The sequence below is a fragment of the Pseudopipra pipra genome, chromosome 3 (genome assembly GCF_036250125.1).
Source record: "Pseudopipra pipra isolate bDixPip1 chromosome 3, bDixPip1.hap1, whole genome shotgun sequence".
Classification (NCBI taxonomy): domain Eukaryota; kingdom Metazoa; phylum Chordata; class Aves; order Passeriformes; family Pipridae; genus Pseudopipra; species Pseudopipra pipra.
The window spans coordinates 53152062-53175692 of NC_087551.1; the positions used below are offsets into that span (position 1 = coordinate 53152062).

The following is a 23631-nucleotide window of genomic DNA, read 5'->3' on the forward strand; positions in this document are numbered from 1 at the left end:
GAGGTGTCATCCTCATCAGGAGTACCAGTCAAGGGCACTTGAAGCCAAGAATCAGATAATGCAGAATTCACATGTACTCAGGATTTCTGTGGCTCTATCAGATAAACAGCTGCAGAGAAGACCCCTAACAGAGTGGTGGGACTGAAGGTTTTCTCATGAGGCATTCTACTTGCATGACTTGTATAAAGCAGCCCTCTCCATGGTGTCAGGAAGAAAGAGTTTTACTCTTCTTGGTTACCTAGGTTCTTTGTTCAACAGTGTACCTCGGGTTAGGCAGTAGAAGGCATAGTGCTGTACATGGAAAGCATGAGAGGAGATGTGTTATTCCTCTCCCTAAGAGGTGATGAGTGTCTACTCTTGTTCACAGTGTGTATAACAACTTGTACAGATCACTTCTCTGTGGATTTCCCCGTGGTGTCTCAGCTCTGTGGCTACTCTGAGTGCATGTGGGTGGTAGGCAAGTGCTGGCTCCACAGTAAGCAGAAGTAAAGTTAAGATGAACCACTAGTGACTGAAACAAAAGTTTGTTTAAAAATGGGGGGGGAACCCAAACCTCCAAAACATGTAATTTAAATTTGTTTCCAGAAGATGAGCAAGGGAGCAGTGATTAAGTGTAGTTCCTGCTGTCTGCCTGTCACACAGTTAGTGAGAGGAATAGGATGAGGTGTGTGGACAGCTTGTGCCAACAGTGCTAGTGACTTCCATTTGGTCTTGGGGAGTAAAAAGAATCTTGGGGAGAAAACTAAGCTATTTATGTGGGCTGGTGGTGTGTCCGTGTGAGGAATGGGTCATCCTTGTGCCAGCTGCGTTGTGGTGGGGAGATGTAGAGTGTAGATGGCTACTCCTGTGCCTTGCTGGCTAGGAATGCCACCCTGGCAATAGCATCCCCAGGTCTTCCCCATCCAGATGTGTGATTTGGACAGCTTCCCTTGTTGGAGGAGAGAAACTTTGTCCATTAGGAGCTGCAGTGGTCGTCTGGTTTCTTCCCAGACTTTAGGTGTGATTTTGCATGATAGGGCCACAGAGCAGTCCAGCACTGTGTGTGTGTTGCCAAATCTGGAAAGAGCTCTTTGTGCAATGCCTTGTCCTCATTAGTGCTGTTGGGGTGGCCACCAGCCCGAGCTCCTGTCTAGTGCTTGGGTGGCAGGACTGGTTGCCCTTTCCTGGTGCTGCAGTTCACTGTCCAGTATTGAAAGCTTCCCTGATTGCTTCCCTCCTCCTGCAGCTTTCCTGATTCCCAGCCCAGGTGCAGTCATGGATGGCAGTGCCTGTTGGGTATTGTACCCCTCACACCTAGCTGGCACCGGGGGTAATCAAGCTCAAGGTGTTTTCTATTTGATTTCTTTTCTAGCAGCAAAATAAGTCAGTGTAGTCAGGATGCTGTTTCAGAATACCTTACAGTATTTTGCTCTACGAAATATTTTAAGGCTTTTACACTTTGGCCTATGTCAGGATAAAAATAAGTACAGGACTATCAGACTTTCCCCACAGGACAAAAATTCCATTTTCCAACCACCTCTAATTATTTCCATTCTGCTGTCTGGAAAGGATCTGGAGACAATTTAGGAAGCCAATTTAAAATTGACTTGGGAAAAAATTATTTACCCTCCTGAGCCTCCTTAGATGTGCAGCCAGTGGCATGTGATCAATAGGAAATCTCATGCTCAATGATTTTGATGTTTGCAGAAGGACTTTGAGACCATGAAACTCAACCTGGGTCCCTGCCTACCTGTATGTGAGATTTTTGTAGCTGTGGTGGACCAAACTGCCCACTTATTGAGGGGCTTTGTGTGGCAGGGGAAGTGGCAAAGGACCATTAAAAACATACAAAGAGTGGCTGTGCTCTGCAAAATGCCTTGCTGTGAGGTGCGTGACATGCTATGCCCTGCTTCCTTCTCGTGGGAGCTTGGGTGACCTTGCAGCTTCTGGGCTCAGCACTGGTATCTCCAGGCTCTAGTGAGGCATGGTCTAAGCTACTACAGTCCCGAGTGCGTCTGTGAGTATCATCTGGAGCTCCAACAATAGAGGGAGGTATCAGGAGGAGCGTGTGTGCACCTCTGGCACCAAAGTACTGCTGCTCCCAGAGCTTTCTGTCTGATCCCTTCTCTGTGGATGGGTCCAGATTTTTCTTTGGCTTTTCTTACATACCAAGTCTGCATACATCATCCTGCATGTCTCTTTAATCCTATTAGGGCTGTGTTTAACTAGGGTTTGGATTTGTCACTAATGAGTGCTTGAGGATAGTAATTTTCAATTACACTTTTCTAACTCTCAATTAAAAAGGTGGTTGATGTTTTTTATGGAGAATTTAAAAAAACTCTAATTTTTCATTTAGACCGGCTGCAAATTGTAAAATCAGGACTCATGGGTGTACAGAACGAACATTCTTAAAAAATATTGTAAAAACTGTTCTTCATGCTTAACATTTAGAATTTTATTTAAAGATTTTTATGTGCTTTATGCTATGCTGGCAAATTGAAAAAATATTGGATCCTTATACGGAGAACCAACAGTTTCCCACAGCCCTGCTTTTACAGAGCTGAACGCATTTCATTTTGTGTGTGATTTTCCCCATTTGCCAACTGACTACATAATACAGTTTTTTTGGCATATTCTTTCTGTCTTATGACCATCAGCAGATATTTTGAGTAGCATACTATAAAGCCACAGATCCTTTTTGCTGCCTTGGATTTTGCCTGTTACCGCTGGCAATGGAAAAGATTTTATTAATTTTGTGGTGTCAGTAAGCATTTCAGATGAAGCTTCAGCAGAGTCTCTGTGCCTGACCCCAACACCTGGCGCTGGTTGCCCTCCACATTGGCAATGGAGGGACGTGCATGATGGTCTCCAGTGTGTTCTTCAAAAGTAGCACAAGATTGTTCTGGAGAGGGATGAGGAAAAAGATTGATACTTGTAAATGGATCAAGATGCTTTGCAAATCTTTTAGGATGATCTAAGCATGAAGGGAATGAAGCTGAATTTGAGGCAAGCAGCTGAAGTTGAGAATAACTGGAGGAAGGAGAAGATGGGACCAGGTGTAAGTCTGCTAGCAGTCATTATAGAGAAGTATGTTGTAGAGACATGGAATATTCTTGCCTGGCAAACTAGTGTTTTATGGAAACAATGACTGACCATCAGAAACTGACCACCGGAATTTTAGAATTATAGAAATCGGAGAAATCGGGGAGGCGATAGCACTGCTGTGTGCTGCAGTTGTGTAGAGCTACATCTGGATCATTGCCTTCAGGTCTGGGCATTGCAGCAGTTAAAAGGAATATAATATATAGAAACTATCAGGCAGTTCACAGCAGTATGAAAATTTTTGGTGTTTAGGACATTGTGTGTATTTTTAAGAACGTAACAAATGATTGCATACTGAAGACTAGTTCAAGTAGGGTAAACTAAGATGTGAACATGGGATAGCTCAGCTTAATGAGGAGAGGACTAACATGCTAATCAGCATCCCTGAAAGCTATAACCCTTGTGCAGAAGGGGCTGTTACTTAAGGCACTGTGAAGGATTATGAATGGTAAAAATTGGAAGTAGTAAATTTAGTAGGAAGTTTAATCTGAATAAAAAGAAGATAATCTTCACAGTCAGATCTCATAAGTAGTAGAACATTTCTTTGGGGAAGGGATGAGGGCCCTGTCCCTGGAGTTGTTTAAATTTGGGCTAGGCAGGACATCAGAATATGCATTGCTAGGAGGAAGCTCTTCACCGGCAGAATCAGGATTGGCTGCAATATTTGGCTGTCAGCAATGCTCTTATGATGAAATATTTCCTGGAATAATACACAGGGGTTTAGTACCATAAAACAGTTGAGTTTTTGTTGGTATAATGCTAGGGGTGAAAATATCTGTGATGAATTGTCACTGTTGAATCTCTGAGCCAACATGTGTGTTAGAGAACACATCCTTCAAGATCTCCACATGCACAGTTGTCTGTGTGGGAGAGAGTGTCACCCAAGGCCAATACTGATAGGTCATTCACTAAACCCTCTGTTGTAAATGACAGTGTGTACTGAGGACTAAGAACAGGTGAAAAGGGTGGCTTTTATTGCTTCTTTCAAGTTTGCCTTTAGTCAATTACATTTGTTCTCTTGAACATTAAATCCCAGTCGTAAAGGAGGGGAGATATTAACTGCCATTCACTGAATTCAGACGGAGATAGTTCTAAACAGTGGCTACTTCTTATTTATAAAACTGGTGTAGAAAATAAGACCTTTGGCTTGCCAGATGTGAAGAGTAACAAATGGGCCTAAAGCATCAGAAAAAAGTGTCCAGGTTATTTAAAAATCTTGTCTTTACTACTTCTTTTTCCCCCATCACATGATCATAATAAAAGATTTTTTCCAGCTTCTGAGCTGTGATCAACCAATTTTGTTTCTTTTAAAACAATTTATTTCAGTTTGGAACAGTTCTTTTTCCTCTGGTCCACATGCTGACGTTTTTGTTTCTTGCAGTATTTTGCATTTCACAGGGACTTCTGTGTTATAGGGAACACAGTCTGCCAAATAAAACTTGTTTGGTAAATACTTCAAGCAGCTATGTAGAGCTACCTGATTTTGGATCTCAGGATGAGAACTTGATATCAATTTTTTGTTCACTTGTATTCTTTATATCCTCTTGAGACAGGAAGTTCTTATTGTGCAGTTATGCTCCTCAGCCAAAGACCTTTTTATGGGGAACTTTTATGTTTTGCTGTTGTTTTTTTCCTTTCATCTCTATGGATTTCTTTGTAGAATCGTTGTAGTTGAGGTTGTTTGTAGAAACTTAATCCGTAATACATTATTTATCATATTGCACTTAGTATTACAGTACAAAGCATTATTGATAATTATTCATTGTTTTCATTAAGTATTTTCCATTCATTATTGGCATTTTATGATAAGTGTATTTATATATTTTATATATTATTGTATTTATTATTGTATGTATTATTGATATACACGCATTTATTTTATATATATATATATATATATATATATATGTAATTTTGCAGAGAAAGATAGTAATGATTAAATGATGCCCTCCAAAGTTCCTGGAAAGTTTATGGAAAAGCTGTGCCTGTAAAGGTACACTGAAGTTCTCCTTACTGTATCTTATCCTGGTTCCTGCCATGCTTTCTGGACTGGTTTTGGTTCAGGAGCCATAATCTCTGAAGCTTTAAGCACTAAACCCTGAAAAGCTTCAAGTCTGAGGTTTAGCCATGTGAGCTCTTGGTTATCACATGGATAATAGGCATTCCCTGAATAAAAAGCAACTCAACTGGAAGCATGTTTGTACTAAGCCACATCAGAGTTATCCTCTGAATTAAGACTATATTAAGGTCCTGTAAAAGTAAATTTATGCAAAAAGATCTGAATTTTTTGTTGTTAGTACTGAGATAATTTGACAGCTCTAGTGTCATCACTATTAAATTTAGTTTTATTTCATCTGAGTGAATTGGAGTGTGGTTAATTTGTATGCAACTTCATAGACCACTAAAATCTTCCATATGGAATTTAGATGAGATAAGGTTCCAGGAAATGAGGAAGTCTTACATGTGAATGACTGTAAACATGCTTAAAAGAGTAATTCAATAAGAATTAAATAATGTTTAGGGGTAATTCTCCTGATTTTTTTTTTCTGTTGTAGAACACAACTGACAGTGTAATTCAAGTCCTAAAATTCAGATACATATCACTGTGATACTTTGTTGCCCCATGGTGTTTCATGGGCGTTACTACTTTACATGATAATGCAATGGACGATATTCAAAAAGAGTCAACTAAACAGAATCTCCAGTTAATAGAAACCTACGTTTATGGTAGCAATTAATCGATCTATGATGCCTTCTCAGCACATCGTGTTACATTTTCATGCATTGGGAGTATTACAAAATGGCTGAATATGGATAAACTAGGAAGGCTGGCAATCTGAAGCTATCATCTGATATTCCTGAAATTTTTGTGGGTAAAATAATCAAATCAAAGTTTCCCATGTCTTCTCATTAAAGTTCAAGAAAATAATGAACTTTTTTCCCACTGTTCCCACTCACATTTGGTATGGATATGTACAGTGTCTGTGGAAACTTTCTCTCTGTGCCTCTCATACAAGTCACTGACTGCTAGAGTACAAATTCTGTAAAGCAGTTCATGAACTTAGAGGGTTTTTTAAATAACTTAATCATATTAATCCTTCCCCCCCCAATTCATCATTGCCAACAAGATTTTAGGAAGTCTTCTGTCCCTGATAATCCCATCATTTTATCATTTTGAATGGTTTCCAAAAGACCTCTGGGCACTTTTTCTGAATCTCCTTTCTTTTATGCCCTATTGGTCACTGGTACATAATTTCTTAGGGGGAAAAAAAAAAGGACCAGTAAGATAACTAATAATGTGTAAAAAACAGTGAAGGGGGGGTGTGAGAGGCTCTGGGATGTGTGCCTAACTTCAAAACAAAGTGGATTTCATTTCCAGGACTGATGCATCTTTTACAGATGCTCTAACTTGCTTTGAGGGGAAGGAATCGTATAAAGTAGCTTTCCTCCAGGGTTACACCCTGATGTAGAGCTCATTAAAATCAATGGAAGTCTTTTCATCAGTCTCTTAATGAGTGATGCCTGCCATCTTCTTGTAATGCACAACTAGGTAAATGCTGCTTATTTTTCTGTTGCTGTTACATAGAGATTATGGGACCATCAGAGCTGAAATAAAAGTGCTTAGCAGTAGTAGCAGCAGTCCTGTGCCAGTACCCTGGTGCTTCCACCACAGATCAGCCTGGGGACTTGGAGGAGTGTGACTGGTGGTTGTGTTAGGCTCCTGGTCTAACTGAGCCCTCAGCCTCCTCCTCGCCCTCCCCAGGCTGCTCTCCTGGCCTGCCGAGTGCGCTGCCACCGGCGATACTGTTAGTAAAGGGCTGGAGTATGCAGGTTGACTGGGTAATAGTAAAGTATAAAAGGAATTTAGGAATTGAATGGGGATGGAACCTCTCAGATTTATATTAATTTGTGCAGTTTCTGTGATTCAATTTGCCAGTTTCTGCATACCAAGTGTTTAAAAGGAATTAAATAGTTAAGTTCAAAATTCCTTGTGTGCTGAGCATGGTCTAGATGGTTTATAGCTGTAAGCAAGCAAAAGGTTTACTTACAAATTTGATTTATATGTTCATTTATGTTCTTGAATATTGAGAGCAGGGAAGGAATTAGCAGTGTTGCATGAGCAGCACTAGCACATTTTTCACCTTATATGGAGAATTGCCTGCCACTTATCAAGCAGGGTTAGATTCGCTGTTATTGTCACATTCCTTAAAGTTGGAAGAAATCTTGTTTCTCTGACTAAAGAGTCAACTCGTAAGCTTATGGTTTTGTCATTTGAATACTGTTTTTTCATCCAGGAATTGTTGGGATGGGCAGCGCTTCTTTGAGAAAAATAGCAGCATGCAAATTTTCACTGCCGTGTTGTGGAGTTCATTCCTCAGCTCGGGTGCAAGGGAAAATATGTTTTTCTATTTGGAGTCATTTGGAGTTCTTTCTGGTTGGGTCCTCTGGTCCTGAAGAATGCAACACGAGGGAAGGTTGCAGGAAATGAAGGGAAAGACCTGCAAATTGTGTACCTGTGGTATATTCAAGGGGATAGACCTCACTGTTTTGTTTCTTCTTTTTCCCTGCTAGTGGCTGGTGCTTGAAACAGCCTTTTCATGGGCTTGATTAAAGGACGGTGACTGACAGCTGTTGTCTATGAAGTCATTGACCTGCTGGAGATCTGAGTGTGAGGCTAAATAAGTGGAAAATATCGAAGTGGAGATAAATTGCATGCTTAGTCACCGATATCCCAGATTACAGAAGCCAGACAAAAAACTGAATACTTGAAAGATTAAGAAGGTGACAATTATAACATTTCCTTTCATGATAGTGTAAAATGACAGGATGGAAGTGCTTTACTGAAATACTTGCATTTGGAAGGTGGGAGATCAGTATCAGGTCTGTCAGTGCAAGTCTTTCAAATTAAAGAACTGCTTTCTGCTTGAAATATTTCTGGGATTGTGGCATTCAGTAGGGCAGTAAGTCTTGCCTGCTGCTGTTTCTTGGTTTTTTGGGTGCATGGACTATTTTAAGTTTTTAGAGCATTTGCTCTACCACTCTTGCGACTTCAGTTTGTGTTATAATTGTAGAGATTTTTCTATGGTACTGCTTGGAAAATAAAATACTTCAAAAAGGTAGTGATTAGGTGCAATGACTAGAAAACCTGGCTTAAAATTGCTGTTGCTGTTTTCACTTCCATGCAGATCCAGAAGAATTAACTGGAAAATGATACTCAGGTTTTTCTTGCTCCATAAAGGCAGTGTTGGCTGTATTTTTTTTTTTAATAATAATAAGACGTAAAGAAGAATTCATGAGCCTAGTAATATTTGGAGCCAACAGAAACAAAAGGGCAGTTTATATGGCTAAATACTTTGAAAAATCAACATTTGAAATATTTAGCCAAGTGGTTGCATTGAAGTATCTATGCAATTTTGAGGGGGTAGGGCAAAAGATATGGATTTTTCTTTTCTGTTTGCCTGTTTGTGGTTTTACCGTTCTTCCCCTTTTATGGCTCACCAGAAAAGAACCAGATTTCTTATCATGTGTGGATATAAAAACTTAAACTACATATATTTATTTTTAGGACTCCACCCTTGGGCTTTGGATTTTGTGAACAGCTATTTCAGTAAATTTGCATCTATATGTGGAAACTGGCAAATTGAATATTGTGCAAATCCACGTTTTAAAAAAAGCAATTGCTATTATAGAAGGTAAATGATATCATAAGAAAGCCAAGTAAAAAAGATTGCATTTTTGTTTGCTACTAAGGGAATGATCAATTCTTCCTGCTGGCTTTTGCACCCTGCAATTGGAGATTCTGGCATGCAAATGGTTTAAATAATGTTAGGTTTTGTGTCTGGTTGGCGCTGCATAATGCTGGGGCTGGGGTGACTTAAATATACAGATTGTGGGCCAATCCCAAAGTCCTTTTCAGGCAGAACACCCATTGAAATCACATATAAGTGTCGTCAGTGAAAGCTTTGCCAAAGAAACCACTATGGATTTGACCCCAAAGTCATTACTACTAAATTTCATCTGTAAGCCTTTCATTATTGTGTTTTTTAAGAATGGAGTACTCGAATGAATCCTGGAATTCATTATAACTTCAAGTTTTTAACAGGGTATCAGCCTCTTCAAGTACATTTTCATTGCTAAAAGCAGTTTCTTCCTCTTTGGTTTTTTTCTCTTTTTTTTTTTATTGCTCTAAAAGAGGTAGGAGAGATACTCTGAGGCTCAGATTTATTTTACCTCAGACAAGCAATCTACTGAGGTGCCTAAATTAGGAGCTTGGTCTTCCAGACTCGCCATGTGCACAGTAAAGAGGGTTATATTCAGAAGAGATTTTGCTCTATGTCATCTTTTGAATGTGACTGTTAGCCCCAGGGGTGGTGTAGGGTGCACTGATTTAGGAATACAGCGTGATGTGGGGGTCAGCAGAGGACCTCTGTGATTTGTGATATAAGCTGTATGTAAGTTATTTAAAAATTCCTTTTTAGGAGTTAGAAGGTTAATGTTTTTTCTGTTTTTTCTTCATGGATGATGGGGATTTGTTATAGAGCAGTGTCCTTTAGCATAGAAAATCTCATGTTGTGGTGGGACCCTTGTGAGGTCTTCATTCTCTTGTACGGTTCATGCCTCTGGCTTTGGTCCCCTTCTGAAGGCTGCAGGTTTCATGTCAGATCTCACAAATTGTTTTGTGAGTCATGATGTGGACTGATGGATTACGTGGCCCACAGAACCCAAGATGCCTGCAGTACCTGGCTGCTTGTAGCAGGACTGGCTGAACCAGGTGGTCCCTTATCGACCTCAGATCTCAAGAGAGGGGTTTTCAGCACAGAATCTGGATGTCTCATACTTTATATCACTAAAACTGCAGTAATCCTGCCTTCCACTATTTAAAATACTGAAGGAACAATAACAGAAAGGATGGGCCATTGGGGTTTTAAAGCTGTTTTAATATGTCTTTACATTTCCAACTGCATTATACAATATTATATATAAAATATAGTCAGTAGAGGTAGTAGGAGCACCCTTAAGGATGCCTCCCATATTCTAGCATAATATTTTCACCTGTGTTTAGTTCTGGCCAGCCTTCAGTCATTCAGACAAAAATTTCCAGAGTCTTTTTTCTGCTTCAGGCTGAAACCTCTTGGAAAGATTTTCAACAGAACTCCAACTGTTGTTAAAAGAATGCATTACAGAAATATAGAGAGATTTGTCAACTTTATTTAGCCAGTCATTCCTTCAAAGTATTATTATACCTTCAGGGCGTAGAGAGGGGAGTTTGGGTGCTTTTTGCAGCCCCATGGAAATTAACACAGATTTGCCAACCTACCAGACTTGGTGAAAATTATCTGCACGTGCTCACAAGAGCAGGTAAGAGGTTTGCTGATACAATCATAGAATACTCCCACTTTCTAAAATGTGCTTCAACCTCACCGGCCTCTTTCGGTGCCTGGGGTGATGATTATGATGGGTAGTACTGAACAGCCAGCTGGGTAGCTCCATGATTCCCACTGTCTCTGCTTTGTTGGAGGAAAGAGTATCTGGGTGTTTAATAGTCTTCCAAATTCAGTAAAGCTTTATGCCAAGGCGTACTTGAGACAATAATTGGAAAATCACTACTGTTTTACCAGTCACCATTCATGCAGTTAATTCTGATGAAGCTGAGAGTAGAATTTATACTCTAGTCCATATACTGCTCTCAGGAGTGCCTAGGATGAGAGATGTGATGCCCAAAGTTTGGGGACAAGATTCAAAAAATAACTTTTTGTCTTCTACCTTTTTTTTTTCTCCCAGATTGCAGGGAGACTCTAGTACTGCCAGGATATAGGATTTTTCTGATAATTCTTTATTACTTTAAAGTAGCAACTGTTGAGTCAAGTCTTCCATAGAGGGGATGGATCTGTCTGTTTTGTTTAAAAAGTAGCTAAGCATGAAAATACAACCTGGATGTTTTATGAAAGTTTCAATAAAACAGTGAAAACAATAATCCAATACATGGTATCTTTAAGCTTTTGAAGAAATCAGGATAAGAGCGGTTCATGACTTGAGGGTGATGGCAAGACTAAGGTCAGGTCTTTGTCGTTCAGCAGAGTGGGAATGAAATTGCTGCTGATATGTCAGCATTGCTCCAGTCAAGGTCCAAAGGCTTCATGTAGTTGGCGTTCTCTTTTGCCATGTTCTAGTTCTTTCACTTTTATAATGACATTGATAATTCTTGCTTCTCCCTATCTCAAGCCCTTTTAAAATATTCATCTTGCTCAGAAAACACAGAATGCTTCTCCTAGTGAGAAGTGCTTTAGATGCCTTCTCAGTCATGATCCCGGAAGAGACACCAGGAGTTTTTGTGAAATGGGAAATTTATACTTCTGCAGTTGGGGTGGAAAGAGAGAGGGAAGCACTTGCCAGCCTCCAGTACTTGGCCAAATTAGTGGGCTAAGAAGTAGACCAGGATTGTGGCAAATAGGTAATTGCTTGCAGAGTATAAACGACTAGATTATTTTACAATAATTCTGCTAATTTGTTTTGCTAACCATGATGAAGACTGATATTTTGTCACCCTTCAAGCATGCATTCACATTTCACACCCAAAGGTGAATGTTACAATGCATTTCTTAGCAATTGCAGCATTCATGATATGCTGTTTAGCATTTTCAGCCTATTCAAACAATTAGGGTAGTCTGTGAGGATAGTTCCTTAGCACTCTCCATCTCAAAGCATGCTTCCACCAACAAAAATGCCACTAATTAAAAATTATTTGAGTGGAAATGTTATCATTAACATCAACTTTATGCTCTTTATTTTGAAAAAACGTAAGTGTTGCTATAGTTAACTAAAACAATTAAGCAGTTCAGGACCCTGTGTTATAAAATCTTAGATAAGAGTTAATCAATGTGGCAAATTGTAGGTTTGTCTTCTTGCCAGCTGGAGTTAATAGTGGGTGACTTCCCGGGGAGTTCATGTGCTGAGGTGAGGAGGAGAAACTCCAGTGTTTTCCTTAAATGTTTGTCTTGATCTGCTGAATTTTTCAATACATATTTAAGCAAAAGAGACTGAATTTGAGACTATATTTCATGTTAATATTTTGAAGTCATTTTCCTCACCATTTCTGTTGCTTTTAATCAATTATGACTGTCCTGATGTAAATGCAGAATTAAAATACTAGGCTATTTTCTTGTGCATGATGTAAGGTCCTAAAAATTATACCAGATGAATGTTCTGGAGGCGGGAAAATAAAATACTTGAAAAAATGTAAGATAATACAGTATTTTCTGAAGTATATCTTACTGCATGATATCTGTAAAATGTAGATTATCTAAGTGTTAAATTTGGTATCTATCACCAAATGTGAGTAATGACCTGTTGGTAATGCTGCTAGCTTTATAGAAAATCTAAGACTTCCCTTTCTGTGTGCAGCTTTTTGAGTTGCTTTTGTTAGCTTCATGGAAAATTTCAAAGAAATCTCCAACTTTTTTTTTGCCAAAAGTTTTTATTTCTCTGACAGAGTAATAATGCTGTTGCTTTAAGCCCACAGCGTTGCTTTATATAGATCTGACCTGGTTTATAGTGTTGCTTTCCAATACACAATAAGAGAGTTCATCTCCCTTTCAGAAAAGGTTTATGACTGATCTTTGCCTGTCTTGGAATGTTTATTTTCTGAAGCTACTTCACTGCAAAAATATTTTGAAATGGAGAGTCCCAGGCTGGTGATGGGGTCTGTGCATCTATTGCTTGTTCTCTATGCAGATATAATCCCATCAGCAGTAGAAAGTTGTGGTTTTGTGATGGACCTCCCGTAGGTCAGGCTCAATTCTGGTATTTCTGTGTCCCTTCCCTATCGATCATCCCTTTTTAAAAACTGCATAATTGAACTGATCTATGGGTGTTGGCAAAACCATCAGAAGCTTCAGTAAGATTTAGTTACTGCTTCCAGTCCTTTGCAATAACATAGGCTTACTTTCTTTTCTTCACATGTTGTGGATGATGAAATAGCCTTGAAATAAACAATTTTAGAAAAAACCTTTTCACCACAAGGGATAATGGCAATAGAGAAGGGATTTGCAATAGATTGCTTCTGGATGCTCTTAAAAAGGCATGAATCAGCTTTCTTAAAAATGTAAATCTTAGATGTGAATCTGAAAGTGTACCCTCAGCTTTCTTGCTTGACTTTTGCTGAAGCCACATATTGATTATGTGTTAAGTTGACAGAGGCCAGTGGAAAAATCTTTTCTAACCATGTACCAGGAGTCTGTGGAGCTGTGTTGTGTCCTGTATGGTGGCTTGTGCTTTGAAAGTGAATAAATAATGCCAAGTATGGGAAGAAGCATGCACAGCAGAAGACATGATATGAAGTATGCAATTTAGGATGTGGAAGAGAAAGCTCTGCTCCTTCCTCCCTGCCCTGCCTAGCCTGGTTGTCCGGTCTGCCCCATGTCTGCCTTCCTAATGTCATTTTCTGGTGACCAGGAAAAGGATTAGGGCTGCTCCTACATAAAGCTGAGTAACCAACTCTACCTGCCCCTTTGCAGATGACCATCCTAGACAAAGGGAAGCAGAGCAGGAAGGTTATTTGCTTGAAATCATCTGGGGCTTCTATCCCTCAACCTGTGGGAAGGAGATGGTGTCTACTTTGGTCACAGGGCAGTGGGCAAGGCAAAGCTCATGGTATGGGGATGCTTTCTATTCATGTGTGGAGACCAGGAGGGGATTTTCACAGAAAGATGAAAGTTAGCCAGTCCTTGAGGCTGTTCAGAGCATCAGCAAACAGAATCATGACCCTAAGTGCTGGTGAAGCATGAGCAGAGATACAGTCAAGGAAGGCTTACCTGCTTTTCAGGGGTAAAAGACTCATGATCAGGCTGAAGGCCAGATTGTGGCTTGACAAATTTTAATGAGATCTTAAAAATAGAGTGAGGAAACCTTTAAATAAGGTTTTCCCTTTGATTGTCTTCCTAGGTGGGACACTGAAACCACTGGCTGGATGGGAGTATACCTGGTTTCAGTTGTGGTATGTGCTTAATGCTGTGTACATTCCTGCTGAGTATCAGTGTCAACCCTCATTGCTTGCTGGAGCTGACTAATTCATGGCTGCAGGTATTTGGCAGGGCTTTGAAAATATGTATTGAACCTCCAGCCTTGGTTTGTTTGTTTTGTAGAATCACAATAATTCAAAAAAATTAAATAGATGATTATGAAATTCAAGGCAAGAAAATATGAGACTTCCTAAAGAATAAAGTAAAATAAAAAATACCTCAGAAGTTTGAGACTGAAAGTTCGTAGTTGAGTTGTGAGGTTTTGCTACTTCTTTTGAAGTTGAATAAAGAGGAAAGTGGTTTAATGCAGAACTAATTAATACCCATTTCTCTGGGGTGGAGTGATCTGTTTTCAGTCACACCTTCTCCGGGGTAACTCAAGTGGATTAATCAATGATCATCTTTCTAATTAAAGTGCTGAATAGAGAGCTAGAGGATTAGAGGTTGATTATTAGTTTTGTGTAGAATCAGTGAATGAAAGGAAAGTAGTGTTAACAAGATGTTCCTTTTTCTCATAGGATCAGTCAAAAATTAGGAAAAAAGGTCAGGACCTCTGAAATGCAAATTATCAACAAATATCAAACATGCTATTACATGTGAGGTTCAGACTGTTGCCAAATTTCTCCAGGGGAAAAAGGGTGGAAAACCAAGAAAACCATCTGCAACAAACTGATGGACTGTTGCAGAAAGCTACAACAGCTGCCACAGGCTGTTCACTGGTTGTTGGTTGAACACAGATGTCACAGAATCTCTCTCATCTGATGATTGACAGAGTAAGATCTGGATGTATATACTGTAACTATCCTGGAAAGCTGTTTTTAGTGCACTTTATAGGAGGGTATTGTGTACTCAGTTTAGCTACAAGTAACTAACTCTCCCAGGAACCACATGAATAAACATCAACTCTCTGCTTCCTTCTTGTTACCAAACCTGTTGAGGTTTGGTAGCATCTCATACCTCCTTTTCAACACAGGAGGTGTACTACAGCTCAGAGGAATGGACATGTCTGTAGAATTGTGTTCTTGAATTGCTCAGCACCTCGTCACTGTACACTGGCTTTAACCAGGGGCTATAGTTTATAATGAAGATGTCTGGCAACCCAGCAAAAGAAGCCAAGCAACCAACAGTCAGTATTTGCTCGCTGCTCATGCAAATGGCACCTGCCCTGAGTTTGTACAGCCCTTCTCAAATCACAATTGAGGAATTACATCTGTGACTCTAGTGTTGCTATTGAGTGTGTAATGTAATTCACTCTTTGTTTACAGTAGAGCTAGAAAGGCCTATGGTAGCTTTGTACTAAGAACTTTACTTCAGCCTTTTGCTGGTGTTTATTTTTGTGTACCTCACTATTGAGCAGGAAAATGAAAAAGTGAGTACAAGATGAATGACACACTGCAGTTTTTTTACTCAGGAAGAACCTGAGTCTGGGATGTATGAGGTTTATGTGACTGTTATTATAGTACAGCAATTCTTTGTCTTTTAAGTACTACTTTGTCTTTTTCTATAATTTTCTTTTTATTTGTTGTTTTTTTTCTCTCTTTTTTTCCTTTTTTTTTTGCTTGTTTGATTTTTTTTTTTTTTATATGTGACAGATTTTTTTTTTTCAGATTGATTCCTTTGGAAGTGCTTTGCCCTCAGTAGAGGTTTGATGAGAATCATTGGTCTTAAAAGACGTGTTTTGGGCAAGGGGAAAGAGGAGTGTTGTAAGATCACTGATATAAGATACCTGTTTCCTCTTAGCCTACTAGAAAAAGGTACTTGAATGTGTAAAGCTCTGTATGTGTGGAGCAATGTAGATTTTTCTTATGTTAAGCCTTATAATTCAAGATTGTGCAGATCTGGGGAGATGGGTATCACAGATCTGGCAGAGCACTGCTGGGAAGTTTGTATTCACTAGGGCAAACTTCCTTCAACGTTTGATGGACTGCTTGCGGGGGAGCATTGTGACCTCCCTAAGAGGTAGCTTGCTGGGAGTGCTGGAAGCACTTCAAAAAATCTTACCCGGGCCTGGAAGTTTTCTTCAAAAAGAGCAGGATATCATCCTTAATAAGTATCCAAGTAAGACCTGATTGGTAGGGATACTTGTAGTACTTTGCCATAAAATGGTTCTTTTGTATCAAAAGTAGTACACCATCTGCCTGCTATAAAGCATTGTGTTCTTGTTTCTGTCTCTTCTTGTCCCGATTGAAATGTTTTAGCTGTACATTTACAAATCTGGGATGACTGAGTGTTAGTATTGTGAGGTCACCTGGGCTGTAATTAGCTAACAGTTTGCTGCATTCTCCATATAGTTATGGGCCAGCAAAAATCCAGGGGAGTCAGGTTTGCCTATGAGGGCAGATTTTAACTCTACATTGTTGAAATTACATGTGTGTACTGACACAGGTCTTTTATTTAGATCTGTACTAGGTCTCATTCCATGTCTATCAAAGCATTAGTTAAGAAGCTACATCTATGAAGAGCTGGAAATGTGGTTCCAGACGAAAAAAGAAAATGCTCGAACTGCCCTCTGCAGTGAGCTGGAACATGGGAAGAAAAAGGGCGCCTCTCAGTTCAGGGATTTTGCAATCATGTAGGTGAGAGCAAGTTATCACCCAGGTCTTTTGAGTCTTAGTTGCAGGTGCTCAGGAACTGGATATCATGGTGAAGGAAGTGCTGTGTGTCTTTGAGGAGTGGATCCGTGCTGTGCTGTTCTGTAGGGGAAGATACAGGTCGACCACAGTAGCAGCACTGTGAACATTGCAAAAGAAGATATCCATGACACATGGGTCACAGTGGTGTTATCTGAACACCATAGTCATGGCACTTGCAACCCTGTCCTGCAGTGCTTGGCTCTGTGTCTCTTACAGCCACGATTAGGAGGGCTTTGGTGGTCTGTGCTCTAAATGTTCTGTGTAGATAGATACATACCTTTCCCTACCATCAAAGCAAGTCTGTGTTTTGTATTTGGAACTTTACAAGTGTTTTTATGGTAACAACTAAGACAAATATTACTTACATCTTATTACTCAAGTTTCCTCTTGGATGTGACTTGCAGCTTGATACTGCTCTTTACTTTGCTCACCCATTGTTAATTTGTCCATTTTGTATGGGGGTTTTGCAGCTTGTATTCTTTGCTATTTTGTTTGCATTTTATTTTAATAAAACAGCCTTCGTTTTGAGTGAAGTCAGTTTAGGACTTTGCTCCAACTCCACTAGTAATCTTAGAAAAAGGAAGTTTAACAGCTTTAGACAGGAGTAACACCTAGTTTCTATTTTACAGGTTTACATGTAACATTTTAGTTAAGAATCTGTTTAGTTTTGTAGTGACTCCATCACCAGGCTTTTCAGTAAGATCTGCCTTTTTAAGCATGAGCATGATAAAATTCTTAGTGTTAGTTTTAATTCTGTGGTATGTCAGTTTAACTGTTGAAGATATAAGTTTTTTTTCTGACAAGGTGCTGTGTGCCATGAAGAAGCAGTTTAAAATCAACTTTGCCAATTTAAATATCACAGAAAATATAATAGAATGACACTTCGCAGAATGAAAATGACAGACTTGGTAAAGCATGAAGTTCTCCGTGCCAGCTTTTGGGAGTTCAGTTAGGCACTCTTCTTGTTCAGTGCAATACACTGAGGATGGTGTCTATGTCTTCTGTCTTACCATTGTCAGGTGGTGTGGGCAAAAGAGCAGCCCATTGTTCCATATTGGTCTGCTCAAAAGTAGTGACTGGTTTTTCAGAGCTGAGCTTGGCTGGTGCAAGAGAACTTCCACAGGAGTTCTTTGTAACTGATGTGCAGCTATTTTTCGGAGGTCCTGGCTGGGATTTGATAGCAGTTGTAAATAAGAATGTGTGGAAATGGGCAATTCTGCTATGGTACAGGTACCGTTTGTGGTCTCTGCCACCACTGTAGAAAAGGGACTGTGGTGGTGCTGGCCTGTTTCAAGCCGCCTTTCCTGGTTGTGTGTTTCCTAGATGGAAACCTGGACAGCTTAACAAAAGCTCCTCTTGAAGCATATGGTTGTAATGTGTTGCTTTACTGGGTTTCTAATTTCCATTTCTACATAGAAAGAAGTTTTTTAGCTGTTGTGCGTGAGCAGTCTGCACGGAATGTGCAAGTAAGGTACGAATTGAATGGAGATGTTTCTAGCTGCTTTTTTTGCATGAGAATTGTTTTTGCATAGGAGGGGTTAATCATTTAGTTGGCAGTGCTTCAGAACAAACCTTATTTCTAATGTATCTAGAGATACAGGTGTTAACAAAACAATTTTTGTTTTTCAGATTGCCAGCGCTACAAAAATAAAGACTTCCAGCAAATAATTCTTCAGCTTGGAAAGCTGCAAGGACACCCCACCCTCTCTCTGTGCTTTCACTCATGATGCAGAGAGAAAGAAGACATTTGGAGATCAAATAAATTATGCAAGGTTTGTTTGCTTTTATTTTGTTGGTTTGTTTATTTCTGAATGAGTAAATTGTATTATGAAACATTATAGGCCAAGATCCAGATACAACCAGCTTAAAATTTGTTTTAGTCCCTCGGTGTTAATGCTTCAAAGTAAGACTTTAGAGTCAGCCAGTAGTGAACATCAGCACAGGGGGAAATGTAGGCTATGTGAATTGTTTCTCTCAAGGCATTAATCCAAATTTTAAGGCCTCTGGGTTCAAAATAGTTTGTATTTACAAAACAAACAAGCCTTCAAATCTGTAAATAGCATAGGTGCAGTTTTCTATACTTAACTCAGTAGGGAAAGGGAGGGGTTTAGGCTTTTTCCTGCTCAGCTCAGTGTCTTATGATGTGGTAGATTCCCTCTCAAAGGAGAAGGAATGGATGAGCAGTTTCTGGTATGTGCATCATTCAAGAATTAGACAGAAAATCACCAGTGAAGTGATGACCTGCTCCTGATGTCTCACCCAAAGGACAGAGCAGTGTTACAGTTAAACTCTGGTGATCATCAGGTGTCTGTCAGATGTAGTTAGAAACACTGTGAATGGCATATGAGAGAGAGATGTGCTTTGGTTGAGGGTTTGAAAGGCTTGGTGCAACTGAGTTTATGGTAGGGCCAGTTTCCTCCACCCTGTTTCATTTTGTCATCTGAAATAAAGGGGTTGTTTAGAGATTTTTAAAAGACTTAATCACGATGTTTTTTAAAAGGCTTATTGAGAGCATTTATTCAACTTTTGGTTATTTTTGATTGCTTCAGCACTGTGTGCTGTTACTACGTTGTTATCAATACTGTGCTATCTACTACAACTTGTATGCTACTAGTTAACATGAAATCCAGACCCGTTTGGCCTTTGAAGCTGGAGTTCACTGCACAACCCTGACAAAACCACTGTTTAGGAAGTTTAGGCCTATGGGCAGTTTGCACATCACAGGGAAGCATGGTTGGACCTCAACACATCCTGTTCATCCTCATTCCCCAGGAGTGTGTCTGACATGATCACATCCACTAAAAAGGAATGCAGTTTCAGAGGAATTCAGTCTCATTCTGTGCTAGGACAAAACTGCTTTTCTTTCCTGACAAAATACTTTGGGGCAAAATTGTGCTGAATAAATGAGGGAACTCTCCAAGTTGCAGAGAGTTGCAGGTTTTTCTTCCCTGACTCACACATACCAGGCTGGTAACTATTAGAGCTGATTGGTCTATAATATTCAAGGAGCTAAAAAATAATATATAGTTATATGTTCAGTTTATTTTGTAACCTCCTCATCTCTTTTAAAATCAGTATATAATGGAGCATTGCTACATTTTGTAATGACTTCTGAGTTCTACCACTTGAAAGGGACTTAGGGCATTGATGCCACAAAAAGTAGATATGCACAAACGCTTCATTTGCTGTTATTTGGTTACAGCGTATTTGGCCCGTTCTTTCTAAGACAGGCTAATTTTAATACTAGCTTATACATTCAGGGTATATTATAAGATGAAAATGGATTTGCAGGTGTGATCAGTGCTCTGTTGAATGTGATTACAGCAGTCTAGAAGCTCTTCTGAATTTTGGAGTTTCCCTCCTCAGAAAGGTTAAAATAATATAAACAAACAACTCAAAAATAGTGAACTTCTAATTGATGGACGACCATAAAGCTGTGCCATTGTGATTGATACAACTAGACTTACTGTTCCAATGTGTTGTGTCATACTCTATTGCCACAGATTAAAAGTGTCACAGAGATTTTATGGACTGCAGCACTCATAAAAGTCCTAATTTGTTATGTTAGTCAATCTGTTGGGGATTTGTGGGGTTTTTGCTTGTTTTTGCTTGTTTGGTTGATTGTTTGATCTGTTTTGGTAAAAGGAAGTATTGAACCTGATTCTAAAATTTAACAACACTAGTGTCTGTTGGGGCATTTGTACCCACAGCCATCAGAGTCTGCCGGTGCTATTTACCACAGTCGAGTGCTGTGGGAGGGATGCACTATTTATTCCCTTTCTAGTTCTTCAGCTTTTTATCAGTCAGTATATTTTGTTTCATTTTGTTTCATTGTGCCCACCTGCAGTGAAAACCCAGAGGGAGCTTGTCAGCGGCAGAAGGTGAATTTGAGAACCACATGACATGGAGGAGAAAATTATGGCATACAGACTCCTAATGATAAACATACCAAGAGCATACCTAAAATTATAAAACAGTGTGGTGCATTAAACCTCTAATTTGCATTTTGGCTAAAGCATAGCTGCATTTTTGGACTATCCCTTTAATTTTGTTCTTTTAATTACCTACTGACCAGTTCTTGGTGTGGAAGCAGCAGGAGCTGTGCCTGCAGCAGTTTCCTGACATAGTGGTTTCTATCAGATAGAGTAATGGGATTCCTAAGGTTACTTTGAAACTTGGGGTCTCCTGCTGTAAACCAGCAGACTGACATGAACAGGACTCTAATTAAAAAGTCCAAGATATTGAATAAAGCTCACAAATGCCATCTGTTCAGCTTTGCAACCTGAAATTGTTCTGTGAATCACAGTGACAAGTTTGATTGTTTCCTCATTTACATTGTGCTGAATTTTGTTACAGCAGCCACCCATACAGGCAGAGTCGTTCAGGCTGGCTCTGTTAGTGTCAGTGGACTTATATTAAGTATTCCAGCAAAGTATGTTCAGGACATAGAGCTGGCTTAAAACCTAATCTTATGAGGAAGGCAAGGCCCTGCACTGATTTGCAGTTTAGAAAATGCCTGGAAAGGGGCAGCACTCCATCTGTAGACTCTTGCAACGAATTCTTCCCAGGTTAAAGTGATTAAAAGCAAGGCCTGGTTATTTACCTCCTTTGCAAGTAAAAGTCTTACTCATGGGGTTGATTGGATGAGAAAATACCAAACAAAAGTTTGTAAACCAAGGAGGGGAAGAAAACCACCAAGGTTGTGATGGACTGATTGGGAAAGTAATGAAACGTGAGAAGAATACCCACCAGTACCTTCACAAAAACTGTGGAATAGAGTAATCTTAAAAACTGTTTTAGTAATAGATAATGTCAGTACCAACAATGTACATTCAACCTTAATACAAAATGAAGTAGGGACACTGAAGAAAGAAGCTTTGTGGCTATTTGGACAAGGCCCCGTGGCTGATATTCAGGCATATTGTACAAGAAGAAATGTGCAAAAAAGGCTGAGGAAGCAGAAAACATTGGTGTACTGAAGGAAGTTTTGTGGCCTGCTGTTTAAGCTCTGTATCCAGGAAACAATTTCTTATTGGCAGGCAACAGCAGATAAACTCAGTAAAACTGAGTTACTGATTTCCTAAAAGAATCAATCTGGTATATGCATTTTTTGCAGGGTAATCCCATAAGAAATATATAAGGCCCTAAAAGCTTCAAGGTGAGATAATACTCCTGTCTCCAAAGCTGGCTATCTGCAGTTATTGCCTACCCTTATTTTCTTGTTGTGCATTGCTTTCCCTGTTTCCTTGATATTCACTGTCACAGCCTTGTCCACCATGGCCTAACAGCTGATCTACACCGTTAGCAAGGATCACCAGCTTTACTAAAAACAACACCAAAAATTTAGGCATGCCTGACAAAGTTTAGTGATGCTACTCTCCATCCACAGGACAGCTGTCCCCGTTATGTATATCCAGTTTGATGCTTCTGTAAGCTGGCAGTGCTGACAGAATGCTGCAATGAAAGGAGCAAAGTGGCACCTTTCCTCTGTAGAGCTGTTGGGATTGTGGACCGTGGTACAGTGTGAAGGAGAATGCAACTTCCCAGGGGAGCACAGGGTGCTGATCTGTGGCCCCACAGGATAACTATCAATGTGTCCACTCTGACTCTGTGGCCAGCAAGGTGTAGCTCATCCATCATGCTAAAGAGCCCATCCTCCTCCACTGTAACACAGAGTGGGTGGGAGTTGGTGTGCGTAGGTAGTGTAGCTGATACACAGTAAGCATTACCCCAGGTTTTTCCTGGTTTGTAAGACCACGCCTTGAGCAGAAACAGCAGTGCTCTGTGTGTGAGCATGGGAGCAAAAGGAGGATTTGTGTTTATATTTCTCTGAGAGACATTTTGCTAAGGTCTCTGGCAGTCTGGATAGATGATTGTTCTCCCACCTGAGCCTTACCACTGTCATTAACAGGCGGTGGACATCCTTGCTTGAGATTCTGACAGCTGCTGCTTTTTGTCTGCTCAGAGATGTACTCCCCTCCTGAAGGTGAACTCTCATTTGTGCTCCACCATTCCAGTGTCCTGTGAAATCTCACAGTAAGATCTGCTGGTGTATTGTCTTCTACCTTGATATATCAGAGAAGTGGATTTTTTTTATTATTTCTTGAAATTATGTATGTCAAATATTCCTTACAGTCTTCTGCTGAATTTGCATATAGAATTAGTCTCTTAAAAAACATGTTATACTTTCATATTTGAGAATAACATATTTTGAAATAATTGACTGTGTAATACAGGCTAATATTAAATAGGATAGCAAAATGGTCTTAGAAATCAGAGATCAGAATAGAAAATGACACATAGTAAGTATTGAGAATTCTCACTTCAAAACAAAGTCAGTGTTTCTTCTTCACACGCTCATGCCTTGCACAGCTTTGTCTTGTAAAAGCAATGTGGACAATATTAAAAAGAAAGTTTTGGGAGGTTTCATCGGTCTAAAAGACAACATTTAAGAAAGTGTTGCCTCTCTATATTTACTGTTGCAAGCAAACTTGGTGCTTAGTCCAGTGCAAATGTTGCATGCATTTGTGTGAACTGAAATTTTAATTACTTTTCTATCTGCCTGTTGTTGGCACTGAAATAATAATTATTGATGGAACTAAAGAAAACCGGTGAGCTAAATTTGAGATGTTTATAAACATATTTAAAAATACTTAAAAAAAAAAAAGCATATGTATAGTAATTAAGTAGTACTGGAGTTCAATGTACTTCCCGGTAGCAACACTAATCTGGTAGAAGTTCATACAGTGCTGCAGAATTTGTTTTTCAGCAGGCTGAGGCACTAAATGTTGCCTCAACTCATTCATTAAGGCCTCTTGTGAAAGCTTTGCCCTTCATTCACTGATATAGTTGCTGTTTAGGTTCCCCAGAGTGGGTGGTTTGTGTATAAGTAACAGCTG

At 39.6% G+C, this 23631-nt stretch overlaps 1 protein-coding gene across 1 annotated transcript in view; it reads left to right on the forward strand.

Annotated features, from left to right (window-relative positions):
- Positions 1 to 18447, forward strand: part of SCAF8 (SR-related CTD associated factor 8) — a 148951-nt gene extending 130504 nt beyond the window's left edge. The window contains exon 21 of the mRNA XM_064649219.1: positions 18362 to 18447. The gene's annotated coding sequence lies outside the window, so the exon portion shown is untranslated. The remainder of the gene's footprint in view (positions 1 to 18361) is intronic.
- Positions 18448 to 23631: the final 5184 nt, after the last annotated feature.